The 16,027-nt window shown below is 39.4% G+C and overlaps 1 pseudogene; it reads right to left on the bottom strand.

The window, feature by feature from the left end:
• Positions 1–6,442: 6,442 nt before the first annotated feature.
• Positions 6,443–7,416, bottom strand: LOC120875893 (annotated as a pseudogene).
• Positions 7,417–16,027: the final 8,611 nt, after the last annotated feature.

The following is a 16,027-nucleotide window of genomic DNA, read 5'->3' on the forward strand; positions in this document are numbered from 1 at the left end:
CAGAATACATGGAGTAAAAACATACAGATCTGCCAGAAAAATAGACAAATCCAAAAATACAAATGAAAATTTCAATTTCCTCTTTCTGTAATGGATAGAACAAGTACACACAAAATCACCAAGAATGTAAACTTATAAAATAATACAAACTATTCCAACCCTGGAGAAAGCCTTAAAGGAGTACAGTTGCATTTTCCACTTGAATCATTACTATTTCTGATTCCCCCCATTTTTAACTAAATTAGTAAATAATTCATTTACCAGATCAGTTGCTGCATATCATGTACCTTGGGCTTGATTAACCTGTTCTAACATAGATACAATCTCAGACCCTGCAACTGCTACCGCGGCTGCTGCTTGATCGAACTTTCAGTAGCCTACAGCCAATCTCCCAGATCTATCTTTCTTTCTGCAAGGGCTAGACTGGAGAATTAAACCAAAATAGGATAAGGACAAGGCAATGGCACCCTACTCCAGTACTCTTGCCTGGAAAGTTCGATGGATGGAGGAGCCTGGTAGGCTGCAGTCCATGGGGTCGCTAAGAGTCGGACACAACTGAGCGACTTCACTTTCACTTTTCACTTCCATGCATTGGAGAAGGAAATGGCAACCGACTCCAGTATTCTTGCCCAGAGAATCCCAGGACGGGGGATACTGGTGTGCTGCCATCTATGGGGTCGCACAGAGTCGGACACGACTGAAGCAACACAGCAGCAGCAGGGTAGGGACAATCACTAATTTTAGGTACTTTAGATCTTTAGTGCAGCTCTGAGAATGTCTCAACCAGGCTACAAGGGAGTCCACAAGCAAAGTCGGATCATTAAAAAAGCTCCATTTTTGGCAGGAAGGACCTAGCTCAAGTTCCTCTACGTTGTTCAGTCTTGTCTTGGAACAGCCAAGGGAAGCACGATCTTGGTGTGAGTGTCATGGCACGTTCCAAGGTCCAGCAGTCAGCTGTCATCAACAGGGCTACGCAAATCAGCTTCTCTTGAAGGCACATGTCCAAGGCCACCACACTAATTATGAGACAACACCAGTCAATCCCAAACCTAGGGATGTTTTGCAAATGCCTACCATATCTCTTATAAAATATAAAGATCCAAAGTAAGGTGAGGAAACCTTATATCAAAATGAAAACATAGAGCAATCAACTGAAATGTTTGGGATTTTATCCCAAACCTAGAAAGATTTGCTACAAATGCCATCATAAAGACCATTGACAAAATTTGGATGTGTAGTATGGATTAGATTATTGTAAAGTATCAGCATAATTTACCTGATTCTGTTGTATGTGTTATGGTTATGCAAGTAAATGTCTTTATTCTTAGAAATGCACACTAAAATTTGTAAAAGTAAACAGTCATAGTCTCTCCAACTTACTTCAAAATTGCTCAGAAAAAAAATAGTATATAAATATACACATATACAAATGGAAAGAGAGAAAATTTAAAAAAAATTGGTGCAAAATGCAACCTATTGGTGAATCTGTGACAGAATATGCAGAACTTGTTTTACTTCTACAACTACTCTATAAACATGAAATTATATCAGTAAAAGCTATATCTAAATTTTGTTATTGATATTTACCTGGTAATAAATTATATTTTTCAGGATTCTGTAGTATATGTGAAATTACAGCTATTAAATTTGTGTTATTAATTTTTTCTCAATTCTAAGTAAATATTTATTTTGTGGTTAATTCTTAAGTGGATCCTTAAATTTGCATGTGCTTCAGAATCTAGAAAACCTGAATGTACGCCTAGCCACACTCATAGAGAAGCGGAGGAAACTAACCTACATGAAGAGAAGTTTGGGCTAGTTCTCTTTCTATGTCTCTCTCATAGGCACAGAGAAGGTAAGAGACCATGCTGCTCAAAGGCATAAAATACTTAATACGGGAATTCAAATTTCTGAGTTGGGAAGCCCAGTTTCACTTTCTCCCTGGCTTCTGTGATAAGCCTCTGTACCCTCCTAAGTCACATACTTTTGGCTGATGTTGGTTTAAGGGAGATTCTGCTTCCTAAAACCGAAAGAAACCCTCTTGATTTCCAGTCTCAAGAGTCTACATTTGTATAGAATAAATGCTCATTATATCCTTAATGCATTTCCTTGACTTTCTTTTCTTTATTACATAAATCTTTTATTTTGAAGTAATGCATTGCTACCAAGTTACCTCAGTGTTTAGAGTTAGAGTAACATCATGATTTTGAAAACCACAGCTAACAGCTTGAAAATGCAAGAGTACATTAAGTCCTACATATACCTGGTGGCTCAGATGGTAAAGAAACTGCCTGCAGTGTGTGAGACCCGGGCTAGATCCCTCGCCAGGAAAATAACCTGGAGTAGAAAATGGGAACCCACGCTAGTATTCTTGCCTGAAGAATTCCATGGACAGTGTAGTCCATGGGGTTGCAGAGTCAGGCATGACTGAAGCTACTGAGCACATGTGTACATGCAGCACACTCGACGGCCGTACATGTTTCAGTTTGAGCATAGTCTCGCCTCAAAAGTGTCACATTCAACACCATTTCAAATTTGAACAGTTTGATGACAAAGTTTTAAAACAAATAAGCATGTATCAAATCAAGTATTTTGGAGAAATTATGTCAATTGTTTACACTTTGGATATGAGAGAAAAATGCACATTTAAGGTACTCTTTTTTCTCTATAACATACATTTTTACTTACTTTTCACATGCCATGCCAAGTTGCTTCTGCTATGTTCAACTCTTTGTGATCCCATGGACTGAGCCCGCCAGGCTCCTCTGTCCATGGAATTCTCCTGGCAAGAATACTGGAGTGTGTGTCCATGTTCTCCTCCAACTTCTTACATAATTGTATGCTTTTACTTATTTACTTTTCCCTTTTAAAAAGTAGAAAAATCTGCACTTATTTAATGTAACAAAATATTGTTAAAGGAACAAAAAGGATCAGGCAGATAGAATATTGTAGAAATCCACTGATTTTAAGAATTAAAGTCTATAAAGAGCTTGCATTATATTCTTCAACAATGTGAGTCAGAAAAGAATTCAGTGAAGTTGATATTAACAGAGTTGTAGGAGGGAGTAAGGAAACAAAAACAAACAGTTAGTGACACTGGAAAATTTTTACTGCTATAACAATAAGCAAAGGACACTCATATCCACATACCCTCTGACCAGAGTTCTCAAGTAAAAAATAGAACACTGTATGGAAATCAAAATTGCTGTCTAATAATATTCATATCTAATCATCTAAACAAGCTCCAAAAGATGGACATCCTAACAGGGAAAACGATACATAGAGATAAAATACAGGCCAACGTAAAGGGCAGCAATTTAGAAGGAGAGCATAAACTGATTCCTTCACTGGTGGCTCTGAAGATCCTGACTGCAAATCCATTCTTCCCTGTTAACTGCTTTGTGGGAGATTTTGTCAATTATCACTACTTTTTACCTCTTGGAAAATATAAATAAATTTGTCAAACATCCCATACTTATTCAAAAAGTTGCTATCCAATGTAGAATTTTGCATAATTTCTCTCATTTAATATCCTGGTATGGCATATGGGCTTCCTTCAGCTTAAGGAGTTCATAGTCACAAATGAATCCATTGCTATTGAGGTCAACTACTGCAAATGACTCTTCAAGTGCATCAAATCTAAGTGGGAATCATCTTGTCCATTTTAAGAAGATCTATGATATTGAAATGCTGCTAAAGATGAACAGCTCTATAGATAAGCTGGAAAAACAGCTTTCAGAACTGCTCAGGCTGTAGCATCACAGAGTACCAGCTCTGGCCCAGCAGCCTCTCACCAATGCACCAAGACAACTTCTGCTGCTCAAAACCTCTGCAGCTGATTGATTTTCTTTCTTGTAACAAAGTTAATGGGTTATTTTGAAAATTCATGGTCTGCACTTCTTACTGCTTCTCATAAACTTTTCCTCATTTTTTTAATGCCTTTAAAAATTCTCACTGTTACTCTTGCATAAATTCTTGACATTTAAATTCTGTTAGACTGTAATGTGTAGGTTATCTCTGCTGGAATGACAGGAAATTTTTGCTTTCTTTCATGGCACTTTGATGGTGTCATTGTTATTTAACAGAAGTGCCATTTTCTTGTATCTTTATTGAAAATATCAAGCATGTGTTTACTTATATTATTTTAATGCTCTGAAATATGTTATTATTAAAGAACATAGTTTTACGAGTGCATGGAACATTGAGTTTTCTCTTTGTCAGCCTCTAAATGAATATAAATAAATGCAAGTTTGTGTGAAAAGCCAGATTAATAAAGAAAAATACTCCATGCTGTTTTCAGAATACTTGAGAATGATAGAATTTACTTTTTAATTCTAGCTATAAAATGAGTGACTATCATCAATGTGAAATAGAATTCCTAACATCTGGTGGGCCTGCATAAAATTAGACCTCATTTTTCAAGTGGTAACCCATAACATATCTCAGCAAGTTAATGAAACATTCTAAGCATGGGCTCAATTTAACTAGCCCAGATCATAACAAAATATATGATGCAAAGAGCTATTTCACTGGAAAAGATTGTGATCCTGGAAAAGATTGAAGGCAAAAAGAGAAGGGGGTGACAGAGGATTAGATTATCAGACAGCAAAAGAAGAAGGGGATGAAACAGGATGAGTTGGTTGGATGGCCTCACCGACTCAGTGCACATGAATTTGAACAAACTCCAGGAGATGGTGGAGGACAGAGGATGCTGGCGTACTGTAGTCTATAGTATTGCAAAGAGTCAGGCAGGACTTGGCAACTGAACAACAATGATAGCAAGCATGAGCTCAATGTAAACCAGCCCAGAACATAGTGAAATATATCACACTAATAGCCTAAGCTTTGTTTCTGCTATCTTTGGTTTTAAGATCGTGGAAAAAAATAAAATTCAGGGCAAGATTTTTCACTGGGATGAAAATTCTGCATCTGCCTCCTGCCTTACAAATATTTCTGGTTTGATTATCTATAAATTCCTCTCTTACTCAAGCAGCCTATATCTTTGTGTGACTGTTGTCAGAGGCCGAGAAGTAGCTTGTAGCAGAGGTGTGGTGATAGAGGTAAAGCTGATGAATCAGTCACAAAAATAAACAAAAGACTCACAAACAATGTGAGTCAGAAAAGAATTCAGTGAAGTTGATATTAACAGAGTTGTAGGAAGGAGTAAGGAAACAAAAACAAATGTTGAGAAAATAAATACTGGATTGTTGTTGTTCAGTTGCTCAGGCATGTTTGACTCTTTGCGACCCATGGACTGCAGCACACAGCACACAGTCCCACACCATCTCCCAGAGCTTACTCAAACTCATGTCCATCGAGTCAGTGATGCCATGCAACCATCTTGTCCTCTGTTGTCCCCTTATACTGCCTTCAGTCTTTCCCAGCATCAGGGTCTTTTCCAATGAGATAGCTCTTCATATCAGGTGCCCAAAGTATTGGAGCTTCAGCTTCAGAATCAGTCTTTCCAGTGGAAATTCAGGGTTGATTTCCTTTAGGATTGACTGGTTGGGTATCATAAGAACTGAATTGCTCCCTTGCCCTTAAGGGGAAAAGAGAGAAAAAAAAGTGTTCTTGGGTAAAAACCATAAGAACTGTAGCCTCAAGCAGATGGTCAGCAAGGCAAGACCTTAAGGGACACATCAGAGCCGTGATGTCAGAGCAGGCTAAGAATAAAAGAAAAAAAAACCCAAACTCTTTCAACTCGTGAACAGTAATCTCCTGTCAGTGAGCTCAATCCAACTGAATGCTAGACAACAAAGGACACTGGGTCATATGGTATATGAGCTTCAGACTTCTAGGGCACAGAACAGTGTAGAAAGGGCAGAGAGCAGATGTGGAGAAACCAATGGAGCAAGATAATGATCCTTCTGAATATTTCTCTCTCTCTCCCTCTCTCTCTCATGCATTCATCTACTGACCTACGACTTTCTCCTCAGTCTGCTCGTCTAGCCATATTCTCCCCAAGCCTCTTTATAGTCCAGTCGGGCTTTGCTCATCTGAAGTATTTTCTACCACTGCATCTGCATTCATATTACTGAAATGATGCTTGTTCAGCCAGATTGGCTTTGCTTCCAAGTCACAGCTATCAGCAAACAGGCAATATTTGTAATTCACATCCCATTCACTTTCATTTGTTTGATTGCAAATGTGTATGTGTGTGTATGCCATTCTTATATCCTATTTATTGTAGGGGAAAGAGATAAATCATTAATTACAGTTTTTTATTCCATTTGAGTTGTTTGTTAGAAAGCGTTTCCTTTCCTCACATATATTTAGCTCTTGTTCATAATTTGGAGCTACTGTGAAGGTTTTTTTTTTTCTTTAGAGTAATTTCACAGTTGTTTATATGAAAATGTGAGAAAGGTATCTCAAAGGCATTCACATTGCCCATCATCTCTGAATGTCTAATATCTACTCTTAAAGATGTTGAAGTACCTATACATCATGGAGAAGGTCTTGGGTGCCTTACTTTCTTTTCTAAACTCAAATAAAACCCCTTTTGGAAGCTTGCCCTAAGTTCCTTAGTCCTAAGTGAATACACCATAAGGTTGAGGAAAGAGGGCATAATATTGTGCAGCACATTTAGTCGAACTGGAATCAAAGTAGCTTTGTCTCTGCTAGGTGAGTTACTCAAATCACTACAACAACTGTATAAAAGAAGAGGATGAGCATGAGATGAGACCTACAAGTGCTCAATGCTTTAGATGCAGCTTCAGTTGAGTTCAGTCTAAGTAGAGAGTGCAAATCAAAGTGTATGACAATATTGTAAGACTTAGATCATTCCCGATTCCAAATGCCAAAACCATTTGGCTAATGCTGTTTGGCCTCCTGCCATCACAAGCCAGGCTAGTGACCACAAGATTAGAGCACAGGCAATGCTCAGTCTCATTCCTGGATCAATAATTATGCCGGGCAGCAAGCACAGGTACTGGAATGACAAGCAAGCCATTCTGAAGCACAATGAACAAGATAGATTTGAAGATTAAGCATTGGTGACAATTGATGTATAGTGAAGAGGGTGACAAATAGCTATGTATCTATCAAAAGCCATGCAGAGGAAGATACCAGACTCCATGCCAACAAAGCAGTGAAAGGCATAAATTTGAGCAAAACACTCAGGGAAGCTAACGACCTTGGACTCAAACCAGAAAATGGCTAGAATCTTGAGCATGACAGTGGTGGCCAGACCCATGTCCAACACAAACAGATACATGGGAGGTACATGGGCTGCTGAAGAGCAGGGTCCTGGCAGATGGTGATGAGGATGAGGATATTAGCACCAACTGCTGAGAGGTAGGGTTACACCAATGGTAAAGAAAGCCAGTGTTGCCAACGGTGAATCCCTGGGAATCGCATCAGCTTGAACTCAGAGATCTGTAATTTAGAGCTATTGGAGACTTTAGGAGATGCAGACATATTTTCCTGAGAATAAAACAAATATATTTTTAAAGTTGCATTCTCTGAGCCTAGTTATACTGAACATCATTTTGAAACGGTCTCTGCATAGCATAGTTTGTCGTTTGCTGTTAATGAAATGATTCTGTAGTCCATCTCACAATAAATTACAATGAAGTTCTAGGACTTTAGAGTGAAAAAGTGAAAGTGAAAGTGTTAGTCGCTCAGTGGTGCCTGACTCTTTGTGATCCTGCCAGGCTACTCTGCCCATGGAATTCTCCAGGCAAGAATACTGGAGTGCCTAGTCATGCTCTTCTCTGGGGGATCTTCCTGACCCAGGAATCAAAGTGGAAAGTAAACACAAAAATAGCAATTATCAATATTGGTTACTCAGAGAAAATTCTTCATGAATTTCACACTTTTACGTACATTGTCCTCAGTTATTTCAGATTGGCACCAACACATAAATATAGTTCTAGGGTTTGTTGTTAGTGTTGTTGCTGATTTGATTTTTAAATCTTTCATTTTCTTTTCAAAAATTCTGTGAAATCAAGCAAATGTGTTTGTTTTCTTCATATGTATCTTTCTTGTTTCAGACTATCATTAAGTGACATTAAATTGTAAATTAAATTAAATTTGTAAATTCAGATTTATTTCCTTTATGTATCATTTTGGAACATTAGCTATGTTTTCTTACAGTACCACTTGAACTTGTAACCAATATGCATTAATATTTTATATACCATTCCAATAATTTTGTATTACAGACTTTTAAAGACTTGTAGACATAAAGCATGTTGCAGATTGAAAGGGGAAAGCTCTCTTTGATGTTTGACTTTGTATGGACTTCTGAGGTGGCCTCAGAAGAATAGTTTAAAAGAAGTTAAATGATAATGACTGAGTTTGTTACTATAAGTACTCATATAGGAAGCAACCTTAGCAAATTATTATGTTTTAGTTGAATCTTAAAGAACATACAAAGATATGTAAAACAGGATTTAGGGGCAGGGAATAAGGTGCTTTTGATTTTACTTAATGAATAAGAATGATTTGTCTTCACAGTGACCATTGTAGATTTAGAATCATGTTTAAAACTAGACTCATTGGCTTTTCTCAGACTCTATTGTTTTTGTGTACTTTTAAAATATTGAAGTATAATTGCTTTTCAATGTTGTTTTAGTTTCTATTGTTCAACAGCATGAATCAGCTATAGGTATACATTTATGCCCTTTCTCTAGAGCCTCCCTCCCATCGCCCCTCTACCCCGCCCCTCTAGGTCATCACAGAACACTCCCTGTGCTCTACAGCAGCTTCCCATAGTCTATCTCTCTCACACATGGTAATATACATATATATGTCCATGCTACTCTCTCAATCCGTTTCCTCCCTCTCCTTCCTGCCGTGTTTTCTATGTCTACATCATGCCTGCCACAGAGTTCTAAAGAAAAGCCCTGCCAGGACTGCTCCTCATGAAATTTTATTCTGTCCAAGGGCCCAGCTAGACAAGCTTGAAACTGACTAACCGGGCTTTCCTTTCCACAAACAATTGCTTCCTCACTCTGTTGTTGATGTCTTTCTTTTGTTGTACTCATACACCCCTTCTCTTCTGTATTATTGCTTCTTGTCATCTCACCTGGTCACACCTTCCCTCCCCATGCGTCTCTCTTTTTGTCAACAATCTTACCTTTCTAAAATTGATATTCCCTTGCTTAAAACAATGTATGCCCTTGCACTGTCTTTCAAATATAATTCAAATTCCTTTATAGTGCAGAATGCACTCTTTGACATGAATGAGTCAACTGAGCATCATCTCTTGGTTTTACCTCTTTGTATCTTACACTTCAGATACACAAAATATTTGCTTTTAACTAAAATTTTTTATTTGCAAGACATTTAATTGTCAATATTTTGACCATGTGAAATGCTATTGCAGATTTATGAGCAAGGAAACAGAGACTGGAAAATTATGTTTTAAAACATCATATGAGAAAGTTTTGAAATAAGATATTTAAAGTAATTTTAGTTAACCACTTGGGCTTCCCAGGTGGTGCTAGTACCAAAGAACCCGCCTGTCAGTGCAGGAGGCATAGGAGACATGGGTTCAATTCTTGGGTCAGGAAGATCTCCTGGAAGAGGGCAGGGATTCCCACTCCAGTATTCTTGTCTGGAGAATCCTATGGACAGAGGAATCTGGTGGACTACAGTCCTTTGGGTCACAAAAAGTTGGACATGACTTAAGCGACTTTGCAGTATGTATTAACAATTTAGTTAAATTACCTATACATTTATTCTTGACACAATTGCTTTTAAATCAGAAAAAAAAAATCTAAAAAGAAATTAACATTCTCCTTCTGACATTACCAGCAAAAGAAGATTCATATTGAAAACTAAATGAATTCTTTTCAGATATTTTTTGCTACTTCTCTGAATAGGCATGCATGGCCTAATCATGATACAAATCACCCTTTTTAAATGATTGTTATGATTTGATGAACATTAAAATCATCAAAATGTGTTTTTAGCAAATTTTAATGAATATGACAAGTAGATTTGGAGATAAAACTAGTTTGACTGTGGACTTTTAGATGAGAGTTCTGAAGGATCCCAGTACAATACCTTCATCATGAGAGTTTGGAGGTTTGTATCCCATTCGGTGGAGAAGGCAATGGCACCCCACTCCAGTACTCTTGCCTGGAAATCCCATGGGTAGAGGAGCCTGGTAGGCTACAGTCCATGGGGTCGCTAAGAGTCGGACACAACTGAGCGACTTCACTTTCATGCTTTGGAGAAGGAAATGGCAACCCACTCCAGTGTTCTTGCCTGGAGAATCCCAGGGACGGGGGAGCCTGGTGGGCTGCTGTCTATGGGGTCGCACAGAGTCGGACACGACTGAAGTGACTTAGCAGCAACAGCAGCAGCCCATTCAGTCGCTCAAAGTCTGGTATTTTTGTCAAACACTCATTTATTACCATGCATTCTTGTATCATTCTTGTAGCTTTGACATTTTCCCCATTTTTAAAAATTTTTTTCCTTTGTTTGATATTTGCTTGCATGATACATTTAAGAGAAGGAGCGATTCTGGGTTCACAAAAAGAAAATAATTTTTTCAAAAAATTTTCAGCAATTTGAGGTTACCAGTTAATATATGAATCTTGAAGATAATCTGGCAACAATTTTTAGAAGAGGTAATTTCTAGAGCAACCATTGTTCAGTCTCTAGGTCGTGTCCAGCTCTTTGTGAACCACACCCCCATCCCCGCCATGGATTGCAACCCATCAGGCTCCTCAGTCCATGGGATTTCCTAGGCAAGAATACTGAAGTGGTTTGCCATTTTCTGCTCCAGGGATCTTTCTGACCCATTCATTGCACGAGGATTCTTTACAACTGTACCAGGAGGGGGCAACCATACAAAATTAATGTTTTCTAATTCTAGCTCTCAGTTCCGTCCAGTTCAGTTGTTCAGTCATAAATGACTCTGCAACCTCATGGAGTGCAGGACACCAGGCTTCCCTGTCCATCACCAACTACCAGAGTTTACTCAAATTCATGTCCATTGAGTCAGTAATGTCATCCAACCATATCATCCTCTGCTCCCTCTTCTCCTCTCGCCTTCAATCTTTCCCAGCATCAGGGGCTTTTCAAATGAGTCAGTTCTTCCCATCAGGTGGCCAAAGTATTGGAGTTTGAACAAGGACTCATCAGTTCTTCCAATGAATATTCAGGACCGATTCCCTTTAGGGTGGACTGGTTGGATCTCCTTATGGTCCAAGGGACTCTCAAGAGTTCTCCAACATCACAGTTCAAAAGCATCAATTCTTCGGTGCTCAGCTTTCTTTATAGTCCAACTCTCACATCCACACACTACTACGGGAAAAACCATAGCCTTGACTAGACAAACCTTTGTTGGCAAAGTAATGTCTCTGCTTTTTAATATGCTGTCTAGGTTGGTCATAACTTTTCTTCCAAAGAGTAAGCGTCTTTTAATTTCATGGCTGCAGTCACCATCATGGCTACACCATGGCTGCTGTAGTGATTTTGGAGCCCCCAAAAATAAAGTCTGTCAGTATTTCCACTGTTTACCCATCTATTTGCCATGAAGTGATGGGACCAGATGCCATGATCTTCATTTTCTGAATGTTAAGCTTTAAGCCAATTTTTTCACTCTCCTCTTTCACTTTTATCAAGAGGCTCTTTAGTTCTTCACTCTCAGCCTTAAGGGTGATGTCATCTGCATATCTGAGGTTATTGCTATTTCTCCCAGCAATCTTGATTCCAGCTTGTGCTTCATCCAGCCCATTGTTTCTCATGATGTACCCTGCATAGAAGTTAAATAAGCAGGGTGACAATATACAGCCTTGACGTACTCCTTTTCCTATTTGGAACCAGTCTGTTGTTCCATGTCCAGTTCTAACTGTTGCTTCCTGACCTGCACATAATTTCTCAAGAGGCAGATCAGGTGGTTTGTTATTCCCATCTCTTTAATAATTTTCCACAGTTTGTGCTGATCGACAAAGTCAAAGGCTTTGGCATAGTCAATAAAGCAGAAATAGATGTTTTTCTGGAACTCCCTTGCTTCATCAGTTATCAAATGGATGTTGGCAATTTGATCTTTGGTTCCTCTGCCTTTTCTAAATCTAACTTGAACATCTGGAAGTTCACAGTTCACATACTACTGAAGCCTGGCTTGGAGAATTTTGAGCATTACTTTACTAGCATGTAAGATGAGTGCAATTGTGCGGTAGTTTGAGCATTCTTTGGCACTGCCTTTCTTTGGGATTGGAATGAAAACTGACCTTTTCCAGTCCTGTAGCCACTGCTGCATTTTCTAAATTTGCTGGCATATTGAGTTCCATACTTTCACAGCATCACCTTTTAGAATTTGAAATAGCTCCACTGGAATTCCATCACCTCCACTAGCTTTGTTGTAGTGATGCTTCCTAAGGCCCATTTGACTTCACATTCCAGGATGTCTGGCTCTAAGTGAGTGATCATACCATCATGATTATCTGGGTCATGAAGATTTTTTTTTTGTATAGTTCTTCTGAGTATTTTTGCTACCTCTTCTTAATATCTTCTGCTTCTGCTAGGTCCATATCATTTCTGTCCTTTTTTGAGCCCATCTTTGCCTGAAATGTTCCCTTGGTATCTCTAATTTTCTTGAAGAGCTCTCTAGTCTTTCCCATTCCATTGTTTTCCTCTACTTCTTTGCACTGATCACTGATGAAGGCTTTCTTATCTCTCCTTGCTATTCTTTGGAACTCTACATTCAAATGGTTGTATCTTTACTTTTCTCTTTTACTTTTCCCTTCTCTTCTTTCACAACTATTTGTAAGGCCTTCTCAGACAGCCATTTTGCTTTTTTGCATTTCTTTTTCTTGGGCATGGTCTTGATCCCTGTCTCCTGTACAATGTCACGAACCTCCATCCATAGTTCATCAGGCACTCTGTCTATCAGATCTAGTCCCTTAAATCTATTTCTCACTTCCACTGTATGATTGTAAGGGATTTTATTTAGGTCATACCTGAATGGTCTAGTGGTTTTCCCTACTTTCTTCAGTTTAAGTCTGAATTTGGAAATAAGGAGTTCATAATCTGAGCCACAGTCAGCTCCCTGTCTTGTTTTTGCTGACTGTATAGAGCTTCTCTACCTTTGGCTGCAAAGAATATAATTAATCTGATTTTGGTGTCGACCATCTGGTGATGCCCATGTGTAGAGTCTTCTCTTTTGTTATTGGAAGAAGGTGTTTGCTATGACCAGTGTGTTCTCTTGGCAAAACTCTATTAGCCTTTGCCCTGCTTTATTCTGTACTCCAAGGCCAAATTTGCCTGTTACTCCAGGTGTTTCTTGACTTCCCACTTTGGCATTCCAGTCCCCTTTAATGAAAAGGACAACGTTTTTGGGTGTTAGTTCTAAAAGGTCTTGTAGTTCTTTATAGAACTGTTCAACTTCACCTTCTTCAGCATTACTGGTTAGGGTGTAGACTTGGATTACTGTGATATGAATGGTTTGCTTTGGAAACGAACAGAGATCTGTCGTTTTTGAGATTGCATCCAAGGACTACATTTTTGACTCTTCTGTTGACTATGATGGCTACTTCCTTTCTTCTAAAGGAGTCTTGCCCACAGTGGTAGACAAAATGGTCATCTGAGTTAAATTCACCCATTCCAGTCATTTTAATTAGCTGATTCCTAAAATGTTGATGTTCACTCTTGCCATCTCCTGTTTGACCACTTCCAATTTTCCTTGATTCATGGACCTAACATTCCACGTTCCTATGCAATATTGCTCTTAGAACATCAGGCTTTGCTTCCATCACCAGTCACATCCACAACTGAGTGTTGTTTTTGCTTTGGCTCTGTCTCTTCATTCTTTCTGGGGTTATTTTTCCACTGATCTCCTGTAGCATATCGGGCACCTACAGACCTAGGGAGTTCATCTTTCAATGTCCTATCTTTTTGCCTTTTCATACTGCTCAAGGTGTTCTCAAGGCAAGAATACTGAAGTGGTTAGCCATTCCCTTCTCCAGTGGACCACATTTTGTCAAAACTCTCCACCATGACCCATCCATCTTGGGTGGCCCTACATGGCATGTCTCATAGTTTCATTGAGTTGACAAGGCTGTGGTCCATGTGATTAGATTGGTTAGTTTTCTGTGATTGTGGTTTTCATTCTGTCTGCCCTCTGATGAAGAAGGATAAGAGGCTTATGTAAGCTTCTTGATGGTGAGACTGACTGAGGGGGAAACTGGCTCTTGTTCTGATTGTTGGGGCCATGCTTAGTAATGTTTGATTCAATTTTCTGCTGATGGGTGAAGCTATGTTCCCTCCCTGCTATTTACCTAGGTCCAAAGGAAATGGAAACCTACTCCAGTACTCTTGCCTGGAAAATACCATGGACAGAGGAGCATGGTGGGCTACAGTCCACTGGGTCGCAAAGAGTTGGACACGACTGAGCTACTTCACAAACTATGGTGGAGGTAATGAAAATAATGATGACTGCCCTCAGAAGATCCCATGCATGTATGAGTATACTCAGTGCCCCCAACCCTGCAGCAGGCCACCACCAACCCATACATCTGCTGGAGACTCCTGGACACTCACAGGCAAGTCTGGATCACTCTCTAGTGGGGTCACTACTTCTTTCTCCTGGGTCTTGGTGCACACAAGGTTCTGTTTGTGCCCTCCAAGAGTCTAGCTCTATGGTGGGGTTAATGGCAACCTCCTCCAAGAGGGCTTATGCCATACCCAAGTCTGCTGCACCCAGAACCCCTGTCCCTTCTGGAACTAAAAAGCCTCTTGATGAAAGTGAATGAAGAGAGTGAAAAAGTCAGCTTAAAGCTCAACATTCAGAAAACTAAGATCATGGCATCCGGTCCCATCACTTCATGGAAAATAGATGGGGAAACAGAGGAAACAGTGTCAGACTTTATTTTTGGGGGCTCCAAAATCACTGCAGATGGTGATTGCAGCCATGAAATTAAAAGACGCTTATTCCTTGGAAGAAAAGTTATGACCAGCCTAGATAGTATATTCAAAGGCAGAGACATTACTTTGCCAACAAAGGTCTGTCTAGTCAAGGCTATGGTTTTTCCTGTGGTCATGTATGGATGTGAGAGTTGGACTGTGAAGAAGGCTGAGAGCCAAAGAGTTGATGCTTTTGAAACTGTGGTGTTGGAGAAGACTCTTGAGAGTCCCTTGGACTGCAAGGAGATCCAACCAGTCCATTCTAAAGGAGATCAATCCTGCCTGTTCATTGGAAGGACTGATGCTGAAGCTGAAACTCCTATACTTTGGCCACCTCCTGTAGTGAGTTGACTCATTGGAAAAGACTCTGATGCTGGGAGGGATTGGGGGCAGGAGGAGAAGGGGATGACAGAGGATGAGATGGTTGGATGGTATCACAGACTCAATGGACATGAGTTTGAGTTAGCTCCAGGAGTTAGTGATGATCATGGAGGCCTGGCATGCTGCAGTCCATGGGGTCACAGAGTCAGACACGACTCAGTGACTGAACTGAACTGAAAATGCATGGTAGGGATAAAATGACCAATAAACCTGTCATAGTCCCTGTTCTCATGGAAACTGTGATCTAGCTGGGACTGAAGGATAAAATATTAGGTAAATAATCAAGCAAACATTATTATAGATTGAAGAAGTGCTTTGAAACAAAAGTACCCAGAGATCTGAGAACATAAAATGAAAAGAATTAACTTAGTTTTGGTGTCAGAGAAGGATTTGAAGCAATATCAATTTATGTTGATGACAAATATTTCAATGTGGGTTTAAAATGGCATGCTTTTAGTGGGGAAAATGGGAAACAGATGAAATATTCTAGGAAGTTTCAGATGCCCAAATGAGAAGGATCTTGGCATATTCAATGTAATAAAAGAGGATAAATATGGCATTAGCTCTGAGATATCTTGGAGAACGAGATACAGTGGGAAATAGGGCTGTTAAGATAACAGAGGCCAGAAACTTACAAGCAAATTCATGTTAAAATAGTAAGGGACCACTGAAAGTGGAAGTTTCACAATAGCAGCAATGTGCAGATGAGATTAAATGTAACAGGGATACAGATCAGATAGGCAACAGTAATCCAAGGGAGAGATGACTGTGTCTTGAACCTGGATAG

The sequence above is a fragment of the Oryx dammah genome, unplaced genomic scaffold (assembly GCF_014754425.2).
Source record: "Oryx dammah isolate SB20612 unplaced genomic scaffold, SCBI_Odam_1.1 HiC_scaffold_17, whole genome shotgun sequence".
Classification (NCBI taxonomy): Eukaryota; Metazoa; Chordata; class Mammalia; order Artiodactyla; family Bovidae; genus Oryx; species Oryx dammah.